Here is a 27,257-nt window from a genome sequence, read left to right on the forward strand (position 1 = left end):
CGGCTGCGGGACCCCCGGGCTGCGGGAGCCCCGGACTGCGGGCGAGGGCCGCAGAGCTGCTCCAGGCGGGCAGAGGCAGGAGGGGGCTGCCCGCTGCCCCCGCCCCGCAGCGCTGCCGTCCCCGCCGGGGCCGCGGTGATGTCCCTGCCGATGTCCCCGCCTGTTGTGCGGTGATGTCCCCGCCGGGGCTGCCGTGTTGTCCCCAGGGGCAAGCGAACCGGCACTGCGGCTCAAACATCATAAAGTGCGGGAAGGGTGACACTGTGGAACACCCGGCCCGGAGCGATGAGCTCGGTGCGGGCCATGGGACAGGTGGGGATGCCATTGCACCCTGACGGTGAGCTCGGTGCTGGCCGTGGGACAGCGGGGGAGGTGAGGCACAGCCGGTGCTCCGCTCGAGCGGATGGTTTGGCTCAGGTTTGGCCTGTCACAGCTGTGGCTCAGGAAGCACCCGGGATAACACAGCCCTGGCTGGCCCAGGGAACCAGGGCTGGCTCCGGAGGACCTGCTCGTGCAATTACAAAAACAGGTAAAATCAGGTACCTGAGTACAATGCAAAGTGTTTTCACCGCTCAGTGAGGAGCAGACGTCCCTTCTTCTGTTTTGATTCGCAGCTTGAGCCTTGCCCATCAAACCCTGCACCTCCGGTACAACTGCTCTTGTTTTAGGTGACACTGGGAGGTACCACTGTCACACAAAGAGGATTGAGCCAGTTTGGCTCCAGGGACACAGACTCTCAGGAGAGAATTCTGATTCCCAACAGAGAGATCAGTGAGCTCACTGGTGAAAGGTTGTAAAGACACATCGTTCTTATGAGGTGTTTTATCTCCCACTGCCATTTTACAGGCAGACTGGTGAGCCATGGGGCAGGGAATAATGGTTACAAGGCCACACAGGAAATACAGCACAAACCATGAGAATACAAGCTTGTGTTCTTATGGCTGTTGCCTACAGAGGTTCACTTTCTATACCAGCTCAAGATGTTAATTTATTTTGAATGCCGATTCACATACAAAGTGTTGAAGCTAAACCACAGAGGGGCCTGTTGTATTCCTGTCACCAAAGTAGAGAGAAATGCTCTGATAACTTCAGGCTCATTCTTCGAATTGTGCCATTAAAATACCCAGTGTTAAAATATTGCAGGTAAGAAGATGAAAGCTGGCATCAAAATTGTTACTGACTCAAAATTCCTTCTGAATTTGTCAAATCAAGCCTCATTTCAATGGAAGTGGAGTTTATCTGTGCTGGATATATCTGTATTTTCACCTTGTGCAGACGTTACTCCAAGATGTGCATTACAGGGGGAAGGGGGAAGGAGACAAAACACAGAGCTACAGGTCACTGGCTTTCCTTCACATCTCTTTATCTCTGAGCAGCCTTGAGAGGGACCAGCAGCATACGCCAGTCACTCAATTAACTAATCACACCCCTGTTCCTTCAACCCAATATCTGCTCCCATTTCTGATGATAAGCCCAGACTGTGCTGCAACCAGAACTTGCTATCTGAAGGACAAGCTCCCTTAGATGAGTCATGCCACATTTCTTTTAGAATTGTACAGACACTTTCACAAATGTCTGCAGCTCTCTTTTTGTGATGAGCCGGCGTTTGGGCAGCACCTAAATGAGAGGCTCTGAATAGCAACCCTCAAGGTCAGAGTGAATCACAGAGAGGCAGAAATATCACACTGCTGCCAGGAGCCAAGGGGAGAGGGACAAGTGATCTGTGAGGAAAGACTGAAATAACTGTCTAGAAATGGTGAAATGGGCAAAAGAGACCATTGCAACGAGGGGGTCATGCATTGTTCTGCATGACCACTGGAATATAGGAGGAGCAAGGGGGTCACATTACAAAATAATATTGTACCTGTGAGGTGAGGATGACACTGAGGGTTCTATCGTGCCCATCACTGGGAATTTTAAGAGCAGGTTAGACAAACATCTGCCAGGACCACTACAAATAAAGTTAATCCTGCCTCGAGACAGGGGACTGCACTAAAAGCCCTGGAGATCTCTTTCCTGGGAGTTTTCAGGATTTGTTTTTCCTTCCAGGAGTGTTCCTGCTCTCTGCAGTGCAGCAGAGAATCCAGGGCTCTGTGCTGCCCTACAGAGGCTGAACACCTGCAGCTTTTGCCAAGTCATCTTTTAGCTTTCCATCTGTCTTTCGGTTCAGAAATGTCATTCTGAGAACAGACTAGTTCATGCTGTCTCTGGCTGATTCATTGCTCTAACGAGAGTTTTCAATTGCTTACTATTTCTTGAAACTCAGCTGAATTACTGCATTATTACATTAAGGTCCAAACCAATGTCAGCTTTCTGACAAGCCTAATATGACTCTCTAAATCATGATGGTTGGAACCCTTCAGTTCTAGAAATGCATTGCCTTCAACTCTGACACAGTTATCTTTGCTGCCTGATTTTCAGTGGTGTTGTCTGGCTGTGTCCCATTGTTTATGTTGCCTCCCCTAGAAGTTCCATGCTATATGGATATTAATATGTTTATTCTATAGCACAGTCCCCTGTGGGACACAAGTGCATCCCTCTGAGCTGGCAATGTCTTCCCAGGAGGAAAATGCTTCTGCTCTGTGTTGTTATGGGATTTCTCAGACAGTGGTGGAGGAGTAGAGCTGAAAACCAGTTACAGTGGCAAGACATGCTCTCCCTGCCAGGCTTATTAAACTCCTCCTGTGACCACACACGTGGTAATTTCCTTTCAAATCTGCATAACATTTACAATTGTGTGCTCTCAGCCTCTCTGTGGTTTGTGTCCTTCCACTGTGACTGTTGCACTGCAGGGTTCATCTGGAATTATTTGTATGAAACACTCCATTTATAAAATAGGAGTTCATTTACTATTACATTAACTAATATTTAACAACTAATATTAACTAATTATCATGCTATGGAGTTTCTACTCCATAAAATGAAGTTGCCATATGCAGGGAATTTTGTTATCCAAGGTGATTGTTTCCTGGATGCTTAGGGGCTTTTACAGGGAGTTGGGAAGTTAATTCTCAGTCCTATCTCAGCCAAAACATACAGGCCAGGTACTCTTTAAATACATATTTTACATGCTTAGGCTTATTAAAAAAAACAGAAATGTCAGCTTGTAAAACTCTTTGCCCATGTAGCACTCTCAAGAAAGTTAGTCATAAAATCATAAAAGAATGATCTATTCTTATAGTGTCTTTAGGTAATTTTGGAATCCATGCCAAGAAAAAAAGTTTTGCATAGAATCTCATAAAATTCAAGTAATGGTTTGTCATTATAATAATTTCTGTCTGTTTTCGACAGAATGTGCCTGTGAAGTTTTCTTATCCCGTACTAGTTATAGTCCACAGAAGAAACATGAGGTCACTCTCCTTTTTAAATAAAGCCCTTTTCTTTCTCACAAGGTGATTTGGACAGTAGTGGGAAGATGGACTGTAGTTATTTACATTAGCCAGTTCCAGTTTCCCCAGACTGACAGAAATTCCCATGGAAATTCTGGTTACATTAACTTTGACAGAGATATGGGACTGTTTTTGGAAACTTAAAAAAAAAAAACAACTAGGGAATACTTTTCATTTTTATTAATATGCAGTATCTTAATTTTGTTTATTAAAGAAATAAATCAAGGTTAGTTTCTGCTTAGTTTCAGATGGTTTTCACAGGAGACAAAAAAAATGAGAAGTCAGACAAATATTGGCCAAGCATCAACCCAGTAAGGAATCTCATAATAGAAATCCCGAGGTGGACAGCAGTAAAATGAATAGCATGAGAAAAGAGAACATTAAATATGAATATGTTGTTAACATACTTACTTCAGACTTGGACAGTGCTTTTTTGTTCTTGGAGATTAAACACACTTGGATGAGGAATTGTTGTAGCAAACCCTCTGATCCAGCTGCCATCCCATCCCATCCCATCCCATCCCATCCCATCCCATCCCATCCCATCCCATCCCAGCAGGTACAGCCCGAGGGCTCTCACAGACATCACAGGGCACAGTCACTCCTTGTCCTCTTGGGCAGCTCCCAATTTCTATTACAAACTACATGAATTTGAAAATGATGTGAACATTCATTTTCTCTGCATCAAGTCTTTCAGCCTCCCCAAAGTCACTTCTTTCTTTCTCCCCATGGAAACTAATGCAGAAACTCTGGGCTTGCCATTCCAAGTGCAATTAAGGGCACTTACAGCCCCCGAGTTTTGCCCAGCCCTTGAGCTCCAGCATCAGATTTATTTATCTTTTGGTGAAGAAACATTTGTTCTTTTGTAGGTCATTAGTTTTTCTGCTTCATCAATCCCCTGGGTGAGTTGTTAAATGATGTACAGCTTCTGTTTTGCCAAATTCTGACTCTCACCTTCACCTCATGTGACTGAGCACTGGGCAGGGCAGTGAGAAACAAGGGCAAAACTCCAGGTTCCAGCAAGACCATCAGTAAAAGTCCATTTTTAAATTGTATTGCAACTGGAAAGAGAACTGTCAGAGTGGGGTGTCTCCACTAGGTGTCCATGTTTCAGCAATTTTCAATTAAAGCTTCAGTGACCGCAGCAGCCCCATGCAGAAAGCAGAAAAATTGCTATGCTCCATTGAGAGATGTAAATACAAGATAGATTTTCATATTAGGGAAGTGTGCACCTGGGCCTCTGTCTAAAAAGGCACCAAATCTAGCACAAAACACTCAAACCCCATTTTTCACTTGCACACCTTAGACTCTCAAACAGGTCCTTTAAGGCTGGCAGACTTTTCACATATTGATTGTTGTCTCCCTGATTGTTTGCAACCTTTCTTTTCCTAATCATTTTTCAAATTATTCTGTGTTCTGTATTAATTTACAGTTAATACAAATAGTTGGAAAAAGCTTTCCCCCCCTAGTTTCTCTATTCAGAGCTCTGTTTTGCATTCAGGTGAGTGCAGAATCCTTAAAACAGTGGCTCACATTTTTAGATCCGCCTGCATAATTGTTCAATAATTGCTTTGCTCATTACATTTCTCTTCAAATATTGATGCCTAATGTTTACCTACTTTGCCTGAGTATCTAATGGGTGTTGGAAGGCACAGTCATGCTCCTGTGCATGTAAGTTTGTGCTCATAATTTTAATAAAACTCTAGGTTTGTTTATTGAAGATGCTCTTCACTGCACATTTTTGTGATTTCCATACCCATTCATTAATAAGAGGTCGGAGAGCAGCTATTTCATTCAAATACTTGGGAATTCCAAGGAGCTGAAATGAAGACCTTATTTAAGATTATTGAATTCTGTTCTAGGCATAACCCAGCAGATTTTTTTTTTCACTGTTTTTCTTCCGGTTTCCCAGGCATTTTCAGTTTGTTAAATGTAAGGATAGAATAGATTTGAGGGAATGCTATGTGCCAGAACATTGTAAGGCAGGTTCCAGCACCAGATGCAAACTAGGCTCTAGTGATTTATAATTCTCGTAGATGTGAGTGTAAAATCTAAAACTGAATTTGACTCCAACACTTTTACCTCATTTACAATAGTAAGAAAACAGAATAGGTTTTTTTTGTTACATAACAAAATGAAAATCTGGTGTCATTCCATTTAATTTAGACCCTGCCTGGTCCAGGAATGTGCTTTAACATGGCTGTCTGCCTTTAAGCACAGAACACAGAAACAATCCTACAGGCTTCAGATATTACCTGAACTGTGTCTCAGAGCTCATCCTAAATGCTGTCCAGGTTCATGAGTCATAGCTGACAGAAGGACAAAATAACAAGGAAATCAAGATAAAGGCCTAAATCATCACATTCTGAGAATGGAAATAAACCAAATGAATCAATTTGTTGCCAAAAGTATAAGTGTTTTTTAATAAAAAACCCAAACAAAAAACAACCAAAGCCAGAACATCCTCTTACGGAGTATATCCCAATCTTGAATATTTACTTTCCGTTTGTTTAATAACAGGAAAAGGCTTGTAGCTCTTTTGTTGAGTTTTACATGTCAGCATCTAAATATTCTGATGGTATTCTTAAAACTTCTACCAGGAAAAAAACAGTGCCATGTCCTATACTAGGAAATGTTCTGTTTATTTTAAATGCATTTATGAGCACACAAAGGCAAACAATTACCTGTCATAAACCAAGGGAGCAACTCATAATGGCTTGGTGTCTCATTCCTACTTCTTTGTGTAGTTCTTTGGCTCATTTGTCCCTGCCCTTCCTGTGTTCTGTTCCTCACCTCTCCCTGTACCTTTTGAACTCAAGTGTAGGTTAAATCCCTTTTTTCATTGCCCCATTACCTGCTGGGCTCTGCTTCTCCTGGTATCTCAGCCATTAGAAATGTTGGGCTAAAGGTTTATCAAGGCTCTGTTTCTGGACCCACATGACAAGGATGGTCACCAGCATGGAAAAGTGAAGCCTGAAGCCCGAGGACTGATTTTTAAGTACATAATCCTCGGACTGGACTCTGAACGAAAGAATGACAAACAGCTTTCAAAGTTCATTAAGCTTCCTACAGAAGTATTTTAAGCTATTTTGGCTTTGCCTGTTCTATTGTAGCAACTGTAGTAACTGCAGTAAATTTTGGCCTAATCATGTTAAAAAAGAGATAATTCTGTCAGTGTAGGATAGACTAAACTCTATAAACTAGGCTAGTTGTTCTCTTTGCCTAACTATGGGCTTGTTTAAACAATGAGTAAGCTACAAACAGCCAGCCACTGGATTCCTTTGGATCAAAACTGTGAGCACGGGAGCGCTTCAAATCCAGGTTCCAGATAAAAAAGTAAATAACTCATAAAAGGAAGTGCAAACAGTAGGGAAATCTTGTTTGCATCTGTCAAGCTGTGTAAGGGACAGTCAGACTGGAAAGAATGGTCAGAGGTTGAAAAATCCCCTCTGCTCACCTGCAGAAAGAGTGGCATTTTGTGTTTCACTTCCCCTGGAAATGGATGAACCAATACAGAAGCGGCCATATTGCAGAAGGCTTGGTCTTCACTGCTCAAAATGCAGGATAAATAATGGATAAATGGATAAATAACTGTTGGACCTATTCTGAAGTAAAAAGAGGAGACTCAGCACTTTGTATTTACCCTGGTGAAACTGTGCTATGATCCAAGCCCTCCCCTGGAGCTGACCTTGGTGTGTTTAACTCAAGCTGAAGTGCTTGGTCTTCCCTGAGCTGTTACCTCAGGGTTGCTTCTGCACATCAGCTGCCACAAAATCCTCACTGTATGTTTCTGCAAGGTTATTTTCACACATGATAAAATATACAACAGGCTCCAATTCTTTAGCTTCTTCCATAAATCCAGACCAGAGGCGTGTGTGTGGCCAAGCAACATGGGTGGCTGTGTTGGAATATGAACACCACCATGGCTGCACTGCAGCAGGTTATGAAACCTACTGTGCAATTTGTGACGACTGGATTTTGTATCACAAGGGAAGAAGCTGATTAATGGTCAAATGACAACTGGATGTTGGTGTTCAGGTGCATAAAACAACAGATATAAACATACAAATCATACACATATAATTGAATGTCCCAGAAAAACTGTATAGAAACACCCCATTTCTCATATCTTTTCCCTGACAATAGCAGGTAGAAATTACAGGCATAATTTAATGATCTAAAATGTGTTGGCTTTCAACATTGATCATATTTCATATAAGTGATTTTCATCCTGTTGTGTCCTGAAACACTAGAGAGAAATGAAGGACGTTTGAATTAGCACTTTCAACCTGCCACAGATGGAAAACTCCATCTATAAATGGATATATTCCATTCATTGTGTTACAGCCACAGAGTCTCACAGGAGAATCACAATTCTGCAAAATGCCTGCAGGGCTCAGCATCATGTATTTGGGTCTTGGATTAGGGAAAACACTTGTAACGAGAGCACCCTGATGAATACACCTCTGAGAAGGCTCACGTGGATGCCTTTTAAAGTGCTTAAAGTCTGGAGCAACTGACGTGCTCAGTTTGCTCTAGATATAATTGTGTGAGTTTAATGTACAGACTGCCTGGAACAATGGGATAAAACCTCCTGGTTTGTCACACTATTGTCCACTGGGGTGAACAGAGAACCACTGTGTGCTGATCCAGAGAACTGAATCCTTTGGGGAACGAGAAGGGAATTCCCCTGTGAACAGTCTCCAGGACTGTGTATTTTGGATTTGCATTTTGCTTCTGTTCCTATGATGTGCAGGTTGCTGTCAGGGGGTGGCTGCAGTTTTGGACCCTAGTTCTGCAGTCACATAAAGAGATGTTTGGTACATTTAACAGGCCACAGCCATGTAATGACATCTGAACTTCACTTCTTATATTACTGATGGCAGAAAATATCCTCTTTAGCCTTCAGATATAAATTTCTGTGCTTCCTCCTAAAGAATGTTCCATTTTAAACCACACATGCTTTTCTTACTCTTTTACCAGATACTAGAGGTCTTTTTTTTTACACTTTTTTCCTGAAAACTGCTTTTTTAGCTTTTTTTTTTCACCTTGAGGTGTGTGTTTTCCAATTGGTTTTGCTTACCAACACAAGCGTTTTAGACATATCTGCCTTTGCAAAAAATGTTTTTCTAGATCTTTTGAACTGTGGTATAAATAGCAATATATTTCTGTCCCAATAACATAATTATTCTCATTCTTAATGTTCTTCATTCAATTAGCTTATAATAGCTACTGTCTTGCCTCAACCTTTCCTAGGGCAGGGACAGTTTTTCAAATGCAGCAGGAAAATACAATCTTGTTCCTGCTCGAGTCCTTAACACTGTTTTAATGCAAATATTGTGGCCGTGTGTATAATTTTTTTTAGTCACTCAGTGTTAAGTCTTACAGGTCCCAAATTAGGAAAAGTTTTGTAAAGTTCATATTACTAATCTATGGAATTTATACCAAAGGTGTTGAAATCACTTACGCTTTTGCTGACTCACTTCCCCCAGGGATGGCTGGTGACCTCAGAAATGCCCCCACAAGAGTTCAGGGCACATAGTTGCCATCTGCAGCATGAAGAACATACTGAACTCTCAACTCTGGTTCATCCTAAAATTTTTTGCCTAATATATCTTAGTGGTGTGCAAACCCCAGAGTCTATTCCAAAGGCCATTTTCTTTTACAATCTGCTCTGACTCAGATGCTCAGTTAGTGTGGTATTTACAAAATATCTGTACCACCGTGAATTTATCTTGCCAACAGAAGTTAAATGGTTACATATTAAAAAGATTTTATAAGCACGATATGCCACAGTAAACATTAGTAAAAGTTGTTCTAAAACTATTTCTGTCTTTTGTTGGGAAACAATTATTCAGGCTTGAAGGGGAAGACTGCTTAGTAAAAGGAAGGAGAATTAAACATTCTGAGGTTTTAAAGGAACTCTGCTTTGCTGATTAAGTGCTTTTTACAGAAATGCAACTAATGTTTCCTTCTTTTATAATTCTTAAATCAGGCCCAAGTGCCAGTAAATTACTTTCTTTGCTGTGCGTGGAGGTTTATTTTTAGTCACAAGGAGAGTATAGACAGCAGGCTGAAAATCAAGCTGACTGCACACTAAATAAACTACCACACACTTGAACTCTTGGTGTCAACTCATTCATCTCACCGTGGCTCAGCTCAGTTTTCTGTCAGAAACAACTTTTCAGTAGCCATCTGCCAAGGCTCTGAAACCGCCTTACATCTGAGCCTGTGCTTGTCTTCTGAAAGCATCAGTTTTAAAGCTCCAAGATTTTACTGGGGTTGAATTTTGCAGTACTTTGAGACTCACTGGAATTTGGTGTCCTTGCTGTCAATCTGAGAGCAGAACTGCTTGGCAACTGGTGCTGTTCCCTGTGGAAATGTGATGAGTGCTGGGCACAACCACCACGCTGCCCTTCTAGAACCAAAATACCAACCTTGATGTGTGACAGATGAAACTGTTCAAAAGGAGTCTCTCACCAAATGTGTAACATCACCAGATGATGACCTGCTAAGCAGGTGACAAAAGAGAGAATCAGATTTTTTCCATGCCTGCTGGGCTGTTTGTGCAGTTTTTCTCTAAATCGAGGGATCCAAGAGATCCAGCTTTTAAATGAATGATTTTCCTTTCCTCTTGTGTTCACCAATGCTGTTTACCAAACTATAGTTCATGCTGAGCCACTGCTTTTCCCTCCTGTTCCCATCTTGTTGAATCAACACACCAACAGAGAAAGCAGTTCTGGGATGGTCAGCCTGAAGTGTTTGCTACACCATTAAGGAACAGAACATTCTCTCTCGTGTCATCTGGCTTTCAGCAGTGTTGAAAGATGGAATCAGTTAATGCTCAAGCTCCCTGAGATCCATACATGAGCTCTGGTAAATATGCTGTTTGGTTTCAATTAAGTGCACCTCCCCCCTGAAAATGAGACTGCACACAGTGCTGCTGCTTCAGGAGAGCTGGACTCTGCTCACAGCAGCTGACCAGCTAAAAATCGAATTTTTTTCATCCCTTCTCATACTGCAGAGGTAACACAACTCCAAGCAGCAAACTGCTGATTACTGTTCATCACCTGAAACTACAAACAGAATTGTTTGCTGAGTTTCAGTCCATTACAGTGACACAAAGCCATTGGAAGTGACAGATGGGTCACCGAGGGCGTCGTTTGCTGATGATGGGCACAGCACGGGTGAATTTGAGGGCCTCATCTGACCTCTAGATCTTTTTTATTTTGGACACATGGAACCTGTAAGACTCTTATCTTGTGTTGCAGAAGCCAAACTCAATTTGCCAGGCTTGTACTTGGCAAAAAAAAGTTTGTGTGATGTCTGTAGTCAGTGTAATTTCTTATACACATAAATATGTCTCTGTTGTCCTCAAACACCCAATAAAGTCAGACCCAGGTGTCAGTCCTTGTTGCTCACTACAGAAACCATACAAAGAAAATATCTATGGATTCTGGAAAAATCGTAGGATGTGAGAGTGCTGGATGCTGCCTGGCCCAGCAGCAGGGTCAGCAGTGGCAGCCTGGTGGCACTGAAATGGGTTGAAGAAAAGTCTTGCGACTGCAACCCATTAACACAACTCACTGCAAGACTGTGGCAGGATTGCAGCAACTCCTGCAATGGGTCCAAGCCCCTGGGAGAACAGTGTCTGATTGAAAAATGACTGGTGGTTGGCTTCAAATACTTGGAATAAATAAAACAGCAGCTCCTATTATGCAAGGTCTATATACTTTCCTCACAGACTTTCACAGAAATGCCACATTTCTGACACCTTTCCAGCAGCTATTTAGAGACACCCTGGTCTAGGCAGGCAGGATGTGAGACTACAAATATGAATTCTGGGTTCTGTTCCCTGTTCTGACATGCACTTGACAAATAACACCTCAGTTACTCACTACCCCTATTTGCAAAAAGGATTGAAGCCACTTACATACAACTTACTTTGATATTAATAGACAATAGCACTGTTATTTAAGACTTATTATTTTTATAATTCTTTTTAAGAATCCTTTAAAGCAACTCTTTTACAAAAACTCATTTCAAAATTATTATGTATTCATAACAATAGCAGCATCTATCTAAATGCAAATTCACTCCTTCATCCTATTAAGTATCTATAATGCATATTTAAAATCTCCATAAACCTCCCTACTCCATACGGAATATTCTGGTCTCATAGGTAAGCAGCAGGAATTTGAAAAGGCTCTCTAATGTTTTGTATGCAGGTTGCAGCAAATTGGAAAGGACCAGAAAATGTGGATTAAAGTGAAACTGCTCTTAAGGACAGGATTTAACTGTTCATTCACGTCTTCAACTCTGAACCAGCAGTAATGGCAAAAGTTGAGATTCTGAGTGATAGAAAAGCCCATCAGGTATATCTGATTAAATGGGAGTCTTGTATTTGTTCAGGTAACATCAGTTTAGAGGGGCTGAGGATCATCACTTGTTTATAAGAAATCATTCTATCAATTAAAAGGTGACAGGTATTAAACAACACTAGTTCCTTGCTTCTGCCTTCTCTTGTTTCTGATTTTACACATTCAAGTGACATGGAATCAGAATAGATGAAATAAACTCATGCTCTGTTAATCAAAGTCTTCTCATGTAAGTATGTACCTATTTTTATGAATGGGAAATTTAAGTATCCCCTAATGTGCCAAAAAACCAGCAAGGAGTTGTTAAACTCTATCAGACCCCAGGTAGGTCTAATTTAGTAGCACTATTCCAGAGTGACCTTTCCATCTGCTTCAAAGGAAGAAGGGAAAAATGAATGTCAAATGTTGCACTTCTGCAAAAGCTTCTGTCTTTGCTGGAATGGGAACCACAGCTGTGGAAAAAAAATGTGAAAAGTCGAGAACAAGAACTAAACTGCCTGGGTTTGAGCTCATTCTCAAGGGTTATAGCCAGGTTACACTGAGTTTCAGAGGGGAAAAACCCTCCCCTTGCTGCCAGCTCTTAAGCCATGGATTTATAAGGACAGTGGCTCCCCTCCTGACAGTGTCACTCAAACCAAGATGGGTTTTGTGGTCTGAGACCCCCAGTGCCAGCCCTGCTGCTCCTTACACACACGTGATCTGTTCAGAGGGGTGCAAAATAACCCCACACGTCACAGCTGCTGGAAGGCTGAATGTTATTCAGGTTATTTCTACCTCTCATTTCTTAAATAAGAGGTTAAAGGTCAGGAGGTTTCTGGAGCTCATCACTGTAATTTAGACTTCTGCACAGAGTATCCGTGTAGATAATCTCACCCGTTTCTTCCACATATCAGAATTTCAAGGCAAATGCAACTGTTTAGTCTCTGCCACATTGCTGCAAAGTTAAATAATGTCAATGTACATAAATAACTTCAATATATGTACTTTACTACTTGCAATATAATAACAACATGTATTTGCACCACAGGATACCCAAATTCAGGCTGATAACTGTGGCGTGAAAAGCACAGTCCAGAGGTGGGACCTGGGTTACATTTCGGGGGGGGCAGCATGTATTCAGAATTAGCAGATTCTAATTATCAGTGAAGAAAGGAGGTGGTGGGCACCAACTTATTTCATAAGGAAAGCAGGAGTCTGCTGTATCTTATCCTTGCATAGCCAAAACAAAAAGGAGATGCCAAAGCAGGAGCTTCCCCCAGAGATACCCCACTATCTGTGTGTGCCACTGAACACAGGGGGCCAGGCCAGCCAGGTCTGGCTGTGGGGAACAATGTTTTAGTGACATTAGCAGCACACAGACCTCTATGGAAGCTGGGGGTTGTATTTAATACTTGTTTGCAGCCACTTTTAGGAGAATTCCCAGCAGCAGTCAGTTTGTATTGGCAATAAAGTCCTCCAGGAGGAAGGGAAGCGTCGCTGCATCAGCTGCACTGGAAAATAAAAGCAAACCCAGCAGAATGAATATTTTAAACTGGCCAGGAGTGATGTTAATATCATTAATTCTAGGAGGCGTTTTTCTTCAGATAAGTGGCCAGAAACTTCATTTTGTGAAACTGGTGCTGCAACGTTTACAACCATAACAAGAGGTGATAAAAAGGACTTTCAGCCCACACAGAACAGTTTTCTAGAGTAAAATTCCTGGCTCTCTTTAGGTCTGTAATGACCATTAATATCAAGTATGTCCTTAACCTAAACTTTCTCATGATCCTGAAGTAATTTCCTCCCTTCTGTTAAAATTGAGAAAATCGCGGAGAACACTGAAAACAAACCCTGTCTGAACCATCTCCCAGTCTGCCTTCATGCAATGGATGGGCTTTAAGGTCCCTTCCTCCCCTCCAACCCAAACCAGTCTGTGATTCAATGATTCCCATCACTTTGAAGACATGGGAAGGCCACCTGGGCAAGTGTACAACAATCCCATTTTGGAGCTGCACCAAATCTCTGCTATTCATGAACCTCACGAGACTTTGCCTGGTGCTGAGATGAGGTGAAACTTTTGCTGTCTTTTTCAAACACAGCCCTATTGCAGCACTGCAAGGTCCTGTTGCATCAACATGAGGTTTCAAAATATAGTAAAACCAACTTGACCCTCAATTATTTATTTATTTGGTGCTGATGTCTCAGAGAGCAGCAGCATTCCCAACAGCAAGAGGATTCCAAGCATCTGTCCTTAGCTTTCCAGTGACCCTAGGGAAGCAACCCATAATCCACATATTTTAATTGCCAGAGGAGTTTGTGGGCTGTGGAGGGGTGGGAATGTGGGCAAGAATATTTCTGGATCTGTAATTAATCCTCCTTGTTGTGCGAGTGAGATTTATATGACAGCCTCACCACTATGAGGATAAAGGAGTTGTTATACAGAGATGGGGAGGTCTGTAATTTGAAGGAAGAGAAATATAGAGCAATTTCTCTGTGTTTAATAAACCAGGCATATTGGCAAGGCTCTCTTACAGTCCAGTACCATGCTGCCAAGAATGATCCTTTAGTTTTCTACAGCCTGAGGATTATTCCAAGAGCGTCCCTAGAGTTTTTGGCTCCTGAGATCAGGATTCACCAAGAATTTAGATTAAAGACTGCAGCAGAAGTCAAAGCTTGCTAAAGCGAGGCTTCCAGGTCTTCTGACAACGGATGTAGCAGAAGCAGATGATGCCCTGCTCACCTCTGCTCCTTCCCAGAACACCCTGCTGCCAGAATTCGCTCCCCAAGGAGCACCAAAAGGAAGGAATGAAGTGTTCTGCCACAACTTCTTTTCCACTTTGGCCAAAGCAGATAAGGTATAACGTGGTTATTATTTCATGCAGTCTCTTTTGAAACCCAGTCGACTTTTAGAACAGTATTGCTTATTTTAAAACTTTTCCTGTGCAAACTCTTCAGCTTCCTCCAGGATGACTCTGCATTAACAAGGATCCGTATCCCATTGCAGAACAGACATGGACACTGACAGAAATCAGTGTACCAGAAACGTTCTTTTGCCCCAGTAGTTCCTGCCCAGGCTGCCCCACGTGCACACCCAGCGTGGGAGCCAAGCCCGGGGTTCCTGCCCCAGCATCTCCTGACAGCTGGGCCGGGTTTGCCTCCATCGCTTCCTCCTTCCCCACTCTGCTGCAGGACTGAGGCTGTGCTGAGTCACCACGTGGGGACCAGACACAGCACATTGTTGGTCAACAGGTTTCACTTACACAAGTGCTCGTAAAAGAATAATTTCTAGGTCCTGTACGTGACATGGGCCAGTTGCAGAAGATAATCCCCTTCTCTAGTTAGTCAGAATGCAGCGATTTCTTTGCCTGTGTTGTTTGGAAGAACAAGGTGACATATTCTGTGTATTTAAACTGCTGGGGAAATTGTAAAGAAAAGAGATTTGTGCTTTGTTCCCTCAGCCAGCATCCTACCTGATTGCCTTGGAGCTCAGGCTCTATTCAAGTTACTAATTTGGATGCAAAGCTCCCCTTAACACAGTTGCATACAAATAGCTATCATTTGCTAAAATGAGAAATTATTCCATTTCTTCTCCTGTGAAAGCTCAAAAATTGCTCTAGAAATTCACTGGCTAATATATAATTATCTCTAGTCATCAGCAGCTCAGCCATGGTGTTATCTGCACCTTCTAATGTGCAAAACTTGAGGGTCCAAATTCAGTGCTGGTGTAAATGCCTGTAGTTCCCAGGAGAGTCTGGGAAATGCCCCACTGGCTGTGCTTCTGACAAAAAGCTTTCAGAAACAGTACTGTGTTAAACTGCAGTAATCCCAGTACTTAACCTAATGTTAAAAAATAAGCTAAGGCTGGCACTGGTGAACCTTGCTTCACAAAGCAGGTGTTATTTTTGCTTCATACAAGTGCTATGTTACTTGTAAAATATATTGGACAGAAACCAAGAGAACTTCCATGTCAGCAAAGCTATTGACCAGTGCAAATGCAATGAAAGGTGGGCAGAAGCTGCATGGATTGCTCAGCACTTTACAGAAAACAAATTTGGTTTATTCCTGTTCGAAGCACCTAGGCAATTCTGGAGCCCTGTTGTAGATTGGCTCAGCACAGATCAGGAATGAATGGCTACAAATTCTGAATTAAATGTGCCCTACAAGTGCCTTTCCAGGCTGGTGTCTGCACACAAGTGACTTCTCAAACAGGGACTGACAGTCTTGCTGCTAAATCACACTGTTCTGTGGGTAAATAGACTCAATTCTCCAGAGATTTGATCTATCTCAGTATAAACAGAGGAGAAAATAGATGGGTAAGACAAAACCTGAGTAGGATTCCATAAATCCAGCCATTCTTTTCAAAGCCTTGGAGGAATATGAGAGAAGCAGCAGCTGATACAGGCTGTTGATCCTACTGATTGCATTTCTTAGAACTACTACTTGGGAAAATAAAATAAAAAGTCTTTCAAATATTCCAAACTTCTGGGTGGTTTTGAGGTGGAGACAGGGTACTAAATCTGGAGTATATGTCTGGAATCCCTCTGTCAAAGATGTGGCTGCCAGTCACAAAAGAAAACAAGAGAACTCTGCACATACCCTGGGGTGATACGTGTGCAGCCATTTCCAGGACTAGGCTGAAAACATTCCCCTGTCATTTTGGAAAACATGCTGGTCAGTGCTGGCTCAGACCATGGACCCAAAGACAAATTCTTTAACGTAAAGGACCCTGTGCTCTCCTACCTCAGAGCACCAATATCTGCAAAGGTTTTTCCTATTCAGAGGCAACCATAGAACAAAGTGAGATTTCATGATCAGCCACCAAAAATTCACAGGCCTCCAAGACAAGGAGGCAGGAATAGAAGCCCAGGGAACAGAGCAGCATTTAAGAAGTTTACAACTGAGTGAAAAGAAAGAGTCAAAAACCAAGGCAAGGAGCTGCGGAGTTGGTAAAAATGTAAGTTCCAACACAAATTTGGTCAGCATTTTTAAAGCCTGTTTGTCTGAATACTGCTGGGATTTCAGAAGGGTGACAATAATTCTTCCTGCTGGGATTCTGTTCGCAGATCTGCCTTAACCCACCTGAGCAGGAGGGATTTCCCTCTCAGCCCTGGAGCTGGCACGTGCCCTGCTGGCTGCGAGCTTGGGCTCTGCTGCCCTCCCTCTGGGGCCAGGACAGCCCTTCCTGTCCCTGGGAGCAACCAGGCAGCTGCCCCTTCATCCTGACTGACTAATGTGTGAGCAAAGGAGGTGCCCAGATCACCTCCCTGGACACGCAGGACACTTTACAGGGCACGGAGGGAGCTCTGGGCTGGCAGAGCGTTTGTCCCCCCGTGAGTGGCTCAGACAGAACGTGCAGCTGAGAACATGAGTCACAACTGCAGCCACCCGAGGATGTTCAGGCAGAACACACAGCATGTGACCTGGGGCCAGTTACAGCTGGGAATTCGGATTAAAAATAAAAGAGGAATGAGAACATTTGTCACAGAATACTCCGTCCTCCAAGGAGAGGGAAGTTTTCGAACAGGGAATAAAACCAGCATTTATTTTTATTAGAAGTGCTTCTGTTTCACTAGTTTTTTCTGACCCTCGGAGCATTTCTCCCTCATGACTTTGGCTTAGGGAAGCAATCTGTGAAACGACACAGTGTATGTTCTTTCTCAGCCTGGGAAGAGGGAACGTTGTGCCTGTGAGAAGCTGCCTGCACCTTGCACTTCTGAACAAGTCAAGGAGCACTTGGATTGAGATTCTTTACAGTAGATACGTGTGGGACTGAGATCCTCCTGCCAAACAGGGTCAGAACAAGGAAAAAAATGACATATTTGTTGTCTGGAAGAAATGTTTGGGGAGTGTCCAAGCTGGGTGTTCTAAGGGGATTGTCCATTTGGAGGGAATTGTCCCTCAGTAACCCAGAGCTGTGTGGATACAAGTCCAGGCAGTGCCTTGCTCTGGGTGTTCCCCTTGTTCTCCACAGAACTACTGAGGAAGGAAGGTGTGTTGCCCTGGAGGTGACAGAGTGTGACACAGCAGATCACCTGTTGGAATCTGCCATCAGGCTGGGGTTTTGGGGTTTTGTTTGAGTTTTTTGCTTGTTTGCTATTCTTTTTGTTAATGCCCATGTCTGCATTGCTGATTTCAGAATGGGCACAGGAGCATGAGTGACCTCAGGACATACAGAGCTGCCACCAAACCCTAGAAAGGGCTGTTGCAATCCCCCCAAGCTCTCTGCTGGAGCACAGCATCTCCTCTGCAGTTAATCACTCACTGACTCCTCCATTCCAGACTCTCCGAGGGTTTTGGTTGGGTTCTGCTGTGGTTACACATTTACCCAGCCTGTGCTCCCCAACTGGACAATAATCAGCCATCAGTACAGCCTGTGAGTCCCAAAGTTCTCTCGCTGATAATTTCATCACTTCTTTATCACTGGCAGGGCCCTGGTGCTGTCAGTGTGGCAGGAGCTGGAGCAGTGGCATTCTGCTTACAGATTGTCACTCCAGTATTTTGTCTATATGCCCAATCCTACACAAGCAAGCCAAGGAATTCTGCAAACTCAGCTGCAGCACTTAGGCCTTGCAAAGCTCTGTAAATACAAGTTCCCAGAGAAGAAATCCAAGAGCATGTTGTGGCAGGGGAAAATATGTTTTAAATGCATATAGTGAGAATTACTTAAACAGTTCATCAATCAAGTGACAAGCAAAAAGTAAGATCTTATTTATAATCCCTCTTTGCTTTGGGTATAGTAAAAGGTTAGTAGATGGCAGGAAATTAAAACCATATTTTATTTTTCCACCTGCTTCTCTCTATTATACTGTGTGGCCAACAGTGTGTAGTCTTAGTACATTCCATAACAGACCCCAGGCAGTGTGGCAGCAACAATGAAATATCATTACATTTTCTGGGAGCAACTGCAAAAGCTAATGGGAAGATTGGAGGCTCACTTCAGCTATAGGTTATTGCACATATTTTTCAGGCAACTGATAACAGGGAAAATAACTGTGCTGAAAAACAGATAAACACTGATTTCTTTGATTGACTTCAGGAACTGATTTCCAAGAGCATTGAGTCAGAAGAATGACTTCTTATGGTTCTATTTTCTTTCTTCACTTAAGTGTTGAAATCAATTATCTAAATCAAAGGAAATATCTGGTGATTATTAGGCTGAAACCTTCAGCCTCTGCCTAACTAGTCCAATGTGTATTTTCATCACGTTTTCTGTTACTTTAAAACAGAAATAGCACAGAAAACTCTGTAAAATAAAGGATTTGGAGCAGGACTGTGTTTAATGTGGTGCCCACCGTTACTCCAGGTAAAACAATAATTAAGGAATTCAGAGAAGCGTTAAAGAGCACTTGGGATATCAAGGTTAGATGTCACCATTTAAAGAAAATGAGGTGGAGAGGTTGGCAAAGGACCTGAATATCATCGTTAGGAGCAGAGAAATAGAAGAAAAGTGATGGAAGGGGACAAAAGATCTTCTAATTCATTCTCCTGTTCCAAGGCAGGAGCTGAGTCTTGCACTATTCCTGGTAGGCTGAAGGGGAAAACCAGAAGTTGGGTAGAGTTATCTGAAAGAGTGGCTGCTGGAGAAGAGCATGTGTGTGTAGTTTCCTCTTTAATTTGAAGTTTATTTGAGGTCAGATGTACAAAACTTGGTGTAGCTCTGCTGTACAGCAGCAGGTGCAGCCTGTCCTCCTGCACCACCTCTGGCTTTCCCTGAGCAAATCTGGGAACTGCACATTCACACAGGTAGTTAAACATCCAGTCAGACTATTTGTTGTCTCAAAGGTGGGGTTCTGTGGGCAGCTCCAGATCTGAAAATGCTGTTACCAGTGAAATGGAAACAACCCAACACACTGAAGCTGCATTAAGGAAACCCTTTGATGAACACAAATCCCTTGCAGCTCCTGTTATCACAGGACAGTGGTGAGGACATTTAGTAAGCTGTTCATTTCAGTGACTAAACCTTTGCTAAGGAGAAAGGTATGGACATTTTTATATAGAATTAGCACTTCTCCCTCTAATAATAAAAACCCAGCTCATTTACAGGGATGAGCATGGCAGCACTGTTTACATGAGCAGCAGCTGGTGCTCAATTCAACCTGTTCTTGGCTTACGTATTTTCTGCTAAAGGAGCTACTTCCCACATTTGAATACTTTACTACACTTTAAAGAAAATTCTGCCTTGTAGACCCTTCTCCTTCTGTTCTTGGATGCACCCACTAAAGAGTCTCCCCTCACCCACCCATAGTTTGCAAACACTGCTGTTTCTTCCAGCCCTGATTGCATGTTATCCCCATGGCAAGTACAATTGCCTAACAGAAACAAACATTAAGAAAGCATTAAATGTATTGCTGCTTGTCCACTAATAGTAAATGCAACAGCTGGAAACAAAGAGGGGAACTGTCACCTGGAACAGCCAGTTCCAACCAAGCACCCAGCATTTTGGGAGAAGATCTGGTGACACACATAACGCAATCTAAAACAGGCCCCCAGGCAAGACTGGATCATGCTTTTGGAAAGGCAAATTTGAACCCTTTCTCTTGGATGTTAAGATAAATATTGCCATCAGATCACGTCTGTATTACAAACTCAATCTGCTGCTCCTACAGTGATTTCCAGACGGATGGATTCATACTGAGAGCTCTAAATTCAGACTTAGGGTGCTCTTTGAGATTCTACAGCTAATTAGTTTCCTGAAAAAGCTGAAAGCCCTTTTCTTGTGCATATAGTGCAGATGGATGGCAGAGATCCCCTTCCAAGAATCTTAGCATGAGGAGCTGAGGGTGTGTTGTGTAAAGCAAAGCTCAGCCCTTGGTGTGGCTGTGCCAAGGCCAGAGGCACAGCCAGCCACAAGTGTCCTCAGTGACAGGAGATCCCTGTGGCACTCGGGCACCCCGAGCACTGCAAACACACCCCAGTGTGGGTAGGAGTCCATATAACCTCACCAAACTGGAGGGGATGGATAATAGAGTGACATTTGAGATTTTTTCTGGGCAGATGCAACATTTCTTGTGCCTCGGGTTTCCTTTGCCCAACACAAAATAATTGTGTTCTGGTTATTTGACAAGTGTCATGGCTATGAATGTGAGAAGGGAAAGAGAAAAATGAGCTAATGGCATCACATTTGCTAGGTTCCATGGTTACAGGATATTATTTAGTTATAGAAGCAGACTCCTTTAAAATTTCATACATTAGGTGAGAGAAACAGCCCTTCTGTGTATGACTGGAAAGAAGATATAGGGTGTCACATTATCGTGGAGACTATGATTTGTCTCATTTTTATTTAGTCATCTAAAATTTACAGCCAGAGCCTGTAGAAGGAGCAGTATCTCCAGAGATAAAGCCATACCCAAGCCTGAAACATCGATCTTTGCAGGAGATTAATGCCATGCTGAACTCTCCCCATTGCAGAATGACATTAATTGGATGTTTGGGTTTTGGACAGACTTAAATTAAGTATTAGGAAATCAAGCCATAATATACATGTACATTTTTGCCTTGTAAATAATAAAATAGAGGAGAGGACCTAGAGGGAACTTGGAAATTCATTCAGAAACAGATGCTGGCAAAAAAACCCACACAAATAAACAAACAAAACTGAGGCTCCTTGGTGTAACTTAAAACATCCTTTTTTTCCTACATAAATGAAGCCCTGCTAATTAGCCAAACTATCTTTCCAGTGTCTGGTGCCATAGTTTTTTTCTGCAGTTTTTAGATCATTAATGTCCATTAACTCCTGAACTATCAGAGAGATTGTAAAAAAAAAAAAAAAAAAAAAAGAAAAAAAGAAAAATTAATTCTCTAAAAGGAAAAGAATGTTATGAAAACAAACTGTGGCTTTTTCGGACTTTTTGCAATTTCCTGAGGCTTTTTCTTGAACGGGGGAACATCAAGTCCTCACTCTGCAGCAATTCGTGGGAACAGCAGCCCCTGCACGGGAGCGGGGCAGGGGGAGCCCGGCAGGGAGGCACGGACAGAGTCCTGCCACTGCCTGCTTTCCAAAGGTCTTTCGAAAGAGCTGCTGCCCCCAGAGCCCGGCCTGGATGGGGGGAGGCACTGCCAGCCACTGCTGACACACAGGGACCTGAGATGCCACCCAGAAATCCCAGTGTGAGTGTGCTGGGGAGGGTGGTTTTCCTCTCCAAGGAGCAGGACCTTCCTACGGAGAGACATTCCTGAGAAATGAAATAAGGAGGTTTTCTTTTGGTATTTCCCAGTTCTCCTTCCCTGTCTCTTTTTCAGGCATCTTAGGGCTGTGCCATGAAAGTCAAGACCAGGACACAACAGTCCTGGTGAGAGCCAGTTGTCAGCCAAACAGATGTTTTGGCTACCAAGCAGTGCCTCCCTTTTTTAGCAACAGCAGCACAACACTGTTGTGCATTGGGATCATGATTTGCTTTATCCACATCCTCAAGTTACATTGCCTTTTATTCCGCAGTTTGGAATGGCACATTAGAGTTTTTCCTTGTACGGGTAAAACTCCACATTTCTATTTGCTGAACCTCAGAGCTGAGTCCAGACACTCATTCCAATATCTCAAGATCAGGTTCAATTAAAAACTTCTGCTCCACAAAGCTTGAGTGTCTGTGATGTGATTTAGGAACTCTAGGTGCACTGTATATTTTGTTATCCTACTCATTAGGCAAATAGCCCCCAGGAGTCCCCCGGGGATCTCAGCTGTATGACTTCTGTCTTTGACAGCAAACTGTTCAGAAATACTTTTTCATCCATTTTTGCACCTGCAGCAGTAACACCTTTCAATGCTTCTCTATATGAATGTTACATTCAGTTGTGCAGAATCGTGTCACAGCATTTCCACTGCTTCCCTCGGGTTCACAAGGTCAGTTATTCTGTCAAAAAAGGAAATTAAATCAATATGGCATGATTTTACTCTTGACAAAAATACTTATGATGTTGCTATTGGCTGGATATTCTAAGATGGATAATAAACAAATCAGTAACTATTTAGCTATTTGAAGCTAGACTAACCTGCAATACTCTTGGTCCTTTCTTTTCCTATAAGAAGGAAAAAAAATAGAAGAAAGAAATCTGTTCCTTCTTAAGTCTTTTGAGGCCTCACTTTTCTATGATCCATGAGTCCTTAAAGACAATCATTTAATGGTTCAGATTGCTTCAGCCATTTCCTTAAATACTCCAGGGTGAATTTCCTTGCAGCTTGCTCATTTGAATGTATCTAACCCAGCTGAACATATTTAACCTATTCTCTTCCTACTCTGTACTCCATTTGTTGTTAATTTTAATTATTCTAAGGACCTGCTGGGAATTAACCTTTTACTGTGAAGACTTAAGCAAAGAAGTTATTGAACAATTAATCTTTATTCTTCTGTTATTTCCTCATCTTCCCTCGATAGAACTGTGATTTCTGTCTTTTTGTTTATTTTAATGTACAGAATCTTTTCTCATCTCCCTTAGTGCTTCTTTCAAACTGTAGTTTTCTACTTTAATATTATAACACCAATGGACAGTTCCCACCAGGGGTGGCTTTAATAAGTCTGCACAGACAGAAGGGAAACACTTGATTTTAGAGTCAGTGTGTAGCAGGGAAAAAGCTGCCCTGTCCAAGTCAGCCCCAGTGATGTGCCCTGGCCCAGGAACTGTGGCATTACATTGGCTGGAGAACATATCATTTCATTTTGGTTTACTATTTAGTATCCATGCATCCCTGCTCTTCTATGAGACATGAGAAAGTAGCTCACAAAACAACCAGGAGGGGAAAAAAAAGGTAAAAAGGGAAAAAAACCAACAACAACAAAAAAGAATTGTTCACCTGCAATGACCACACAGCTGCAGAAACAGAAGGTTAAAGGAACAGCCCTGGATTGGCTTTCTTGTTTGTAAATTAAAATATTTCTGGTGCTTTTTTATAATGGATTTTTCCTTGGAAAAAGAAATATTTTCAGGAATACTACAGAAAATGCTGTAAGAGGGGGACTAAGAACGAGGCTTGGTGTGCAGCTGGCTTTGGGGGTGATCTGAGGCTGCTCCCTCACCTGCAACCCCTTGGCTTCACCCCCCCGTCAGTGACAGGGGTCTGGCTGGTACTGCCATTAAACATTTGGGGCAATTTGCTGGAAGACTCCTCCTGAAATAACCTTCTCCATTGGGTTGGTCATGCACAGTGTTGCAAACCCAGAGAGCTGAGAATGGTCTGTTTTCTTTGGTAAAGGTGCAATTTGGAGGCTGAGATTTTATCTTTTAAACCGCACTTGAAAGACATATTAAAATGCCCAATAAAATGTGTTGGATTCTTAATCCATTGAGCAATTACTCATTTCAAATTATAGCAGCAGCATTAAAACGCAGCTGGGGTAATTTCTAAGAAAATCAGCAGATATAATCATATGACAACATTCTTGTGCCCTGCAGTCTTAACATATGCAAAATGCCTCCTGAGCTCGAGGAGGTGTGAGCACGGTGGGACAAGCTTTGTTTTGAACAAGAGGTTCTTAACCATGCATCTATCAAAGGCAAATTCTGTTCCTCTGGCTGTCAGGCAGAATGTACCCACTGTCTGTGATTTAAGACTCACCAGGCATGCCAAGAATATATTAGCTTACCCTTGGCAGTAGAAATTGTATTTGTGTAACAACAAGCTTTAAAGCCCTCTTAAGAAACATTGTCTGATCTGTAGCATGGGACTCATTCGTTTTGTTGTTGTTGTCATTTTACTGAAAACAAAAAAAATGTACAAGACATTTCTCCAGAAATCTGTAGGGTACTTTGGAATGTCTTAAAAAAACCCCAGCAAACAACAAACACCACGACAGATTGGGTAAGTGCTCCATCCACTCCTTACTGAAGGCTTGTTTCTGATGTAAAGGAGAATGTTTGTTGTAAGTGTCTCCTGGACACGCTGCTGTCCCTACACTGTCTCACAACGTGAATTGCACAAGAATTTCAAAACTAGTGCCTAACCTTAGGCTCTTAAATCTATATTTCAGTATTCAGAATCCAGCTGCTTGTTGCTCAGCACTTCTGGATGCCAGACCTTAGATTCATTTGGCTGAATGCAGATCAGAGGAAGACCAGGCAAGGGACAAGGAGAGGCCAATGAGTTAAACCTGCAATGTGAGGACAAAGGTTTCAAGTCCCTGCACTGCCCTCCAGATGAGCACTGTCCATGTCTATTTATTTGTGCAAAGTAGAGGAGGTCCATCACAAACAAAGAAAAAGGAAAAGAATCTGCCTGCACTGGCTGATACCTGCTGGAGCTGAAGAAAACTGGATTCCAGTACTGCAGCTCAAGAATAAGAGTCTTAACTGGATTTCACAGGGGCTTTTCTTGATTTTTTTGACTTGTTCTTGATGGGAGTTTTGAACTGTCTCATTTTGGTCCCGGTGCAGACTAGAAACTCCTTTTGTGGATTGCCTTTGTATTTGCTTTTGCAGAGGTGCCCTCCTGTCTTCACACTCAGCAGGAAAACTCCAAATTCTCACTTAGTTTTCTCACAATCAGAGCTGTTGGAGAAGGTTTGCTGCCCTATGGAATTGGCCAGATGCTCCTTCCCGAGATGCCTTAAGGTTGCCATTGACCCCAGGGTGGCTGCAGAGGGCAGGGACAGCTGGGGCTGCACAGCTCCCATCCCCTGGCACAATGGTCTGGGGAAGGAAATGCTATTCTAGCTTGTATCCTCAGCCCCTTGGCTGCTCACCAAAGTATCATAACTCTGAGCAGGACAGGCACTCACACCCAGCAAGGGCACAGGCCGGATGCAGGGGACAGGAACTGGGGACAATGGGAACAACGTGGGGTGCAGCAGGAGCCACGAGCTGTCCTGTGGCTTGCCCTGGCCAGCAGCTCCTTGTGCAGCTGCTCCTTCATGGAATGATGTGAACTGGGCAAACCAGCCTCACTCCTTTGGACAACAGCTTCTCCCCCTCTTGTTTGAACAGTGCCCACAACCCCATATTAATGTTCCTGCAAGTGGAAGTTGGAGGATTCTTGCTGGTACAGAAAGAAATTTCTCAGCCACTGAAAATCAGCCAGGCTTCAGCCAGGACGGGAGTGCTGGCAAGAAACACATTGGGCTCACTACTGAGCATGGCCTTGTGGTTTTTAGGTGAGTCCTAATGGCACTGGTAACCCATTTCTACTGTTTTTAACACCTGATTTATTCTCAAAAACACTTGGCATTTAGTGTTCTTCAAGCAACCTTTCTGCATATTTGGGACAGGTATCCCCAGTGTTCCATTTAGGATGGACTCCTGCTCACTTTGGATCTTAACAGCACCCAGAGAGTACCCAAACTGCTCACTCTGTCAGTGTGGTGGGAACACCACTTGTGAGCCATGGGATTGTCTGCTCTGGGCTGTGGTGCAGTGTTGCACGTGACCCCAAAAAGCAGACTGGATATTAAAGAATGCTTTTGACACAGCTGGAGGTTTGCTCTCCAAACTGACTCTGTCCTGCTTGCACAGCTCCTATTTCTTTATCCAGGACTGACAGAGAGAGTGGTAAAGGTCAGACTCATTTATGTGCCATATCTGGAGGCCAATTCTACAAGTAAAAGGTTCAAAGGCTACTGACCTGAAATGTTGTCTGACTGAGAGCAGCCAGAACCCAGACCACAAACACTTGAGTTGTGTCACTTATAATACAAATGTGGTTTTTCTCTGAGCATGAACAGCTACTACACTCCAGGCTTGATCCCACATTTGGACATCTTTCCTTGGATTCAGAACGTTTTCAGTGAAACTCTGGGTTAATTGCATTCCAGGCTGGGTGTTAGTGAACATGTACGGCTTTATTGTGTACAAATGAAGAGTGGTGAAGAGCAAACAGGGATGAAAGATCACATATAAACTTCATAAGTGGTGCTTTACAGCCCACTGTTTCCTCCCTCACAATATATCCCTGCCCATATGAGGGGAGCTGGAACTGGATGTTCTTTAAGGTCCCTTCCAACCCAACCCATTCTGTGATAATATATGAATTAAGTTGTATAATTTCCAGTAATGACAATTTATTGTGGTACCACAAGGTAGAAATACACTGCACTTCTATTTTACCTGGCAGATAAGCAACTCACATTCTTCTACAAAGTGCAAATTAAAAGTTATGCCTTTGGGGAACCAAAAATAGCTTACCTCAGAAAAATACCCTCTTTGTGAGTACAGAATTTTTATTGCTGGGTGCCAAAAGAACCCTCCTCACATCTCAGACCATCCAAAAAACTCCTACATGCCACCTTTGCAACTCTGTCGTGTTGGCAAAATCCATTTTTTAGTATGATTTCATCCACTGTGATTTCATTTTGGTCTGATGCCAGTGCCTCCAAGGACATTATACCAGATTTGAATTAACCTTGCAAGCAGAGTCTGTACCTTTGCATTACAATGGTGAATGCAATGATCACTTCTTGAGGAGTTCACCCAGAAACCAAAGTAGAGGACTGCCAGTGACTTAGTTTTCCATTATCTTCACACATTTAAATTTTTCTCAATAGTAGCTAAAACTAAAAACATATTAACTGACTAATAATTTAATCTGTTT

At 42.7% G+C, this 27,257-nt stretch overlaps 1 long non-coding RNA gene across 1 annotated transcript; it reads right to left on the bottom strand.

The window, feature by feature from the left end:
• Positions 1-5,643: 5,643 nt before the first annotated feature.
• On the bottom strand, positions 5,644-8,933 carry LOC113977236. Its single transcript, XR_003537294.1, has 3 exons — positions 8,857-8,933; positions 6,847-6,994; positions 5,644-5,698 (listed from the first exon to the last, which is right to left on the bottom strand). It is a non-coding gene; the product is annotated as an uncharacterized LOC113977236 (long non-coding RNA).
• Positions 8,934-27,257: the final 18,324 nt, after the last annotated feature.

The sequence above is a fragment of the Neopelma chrysocephalum genome, unplaced genomic scaffold (genome assembly GCF_003984885.1).
Source record: "Neopelma chrysocephalum unplaced genomic scaffold, ASM398488v2 Primary Assembly neopelma1_209, whole genome shotgun sequence".
In the NCBI taxonomy this organism is placed as follows: domain Eukaryota; kingdom Metazoa; phylum Chordata; class Aves; order Passeriformes; family Pipridae; genus Neopelma; species Neopelma chrysocephalum.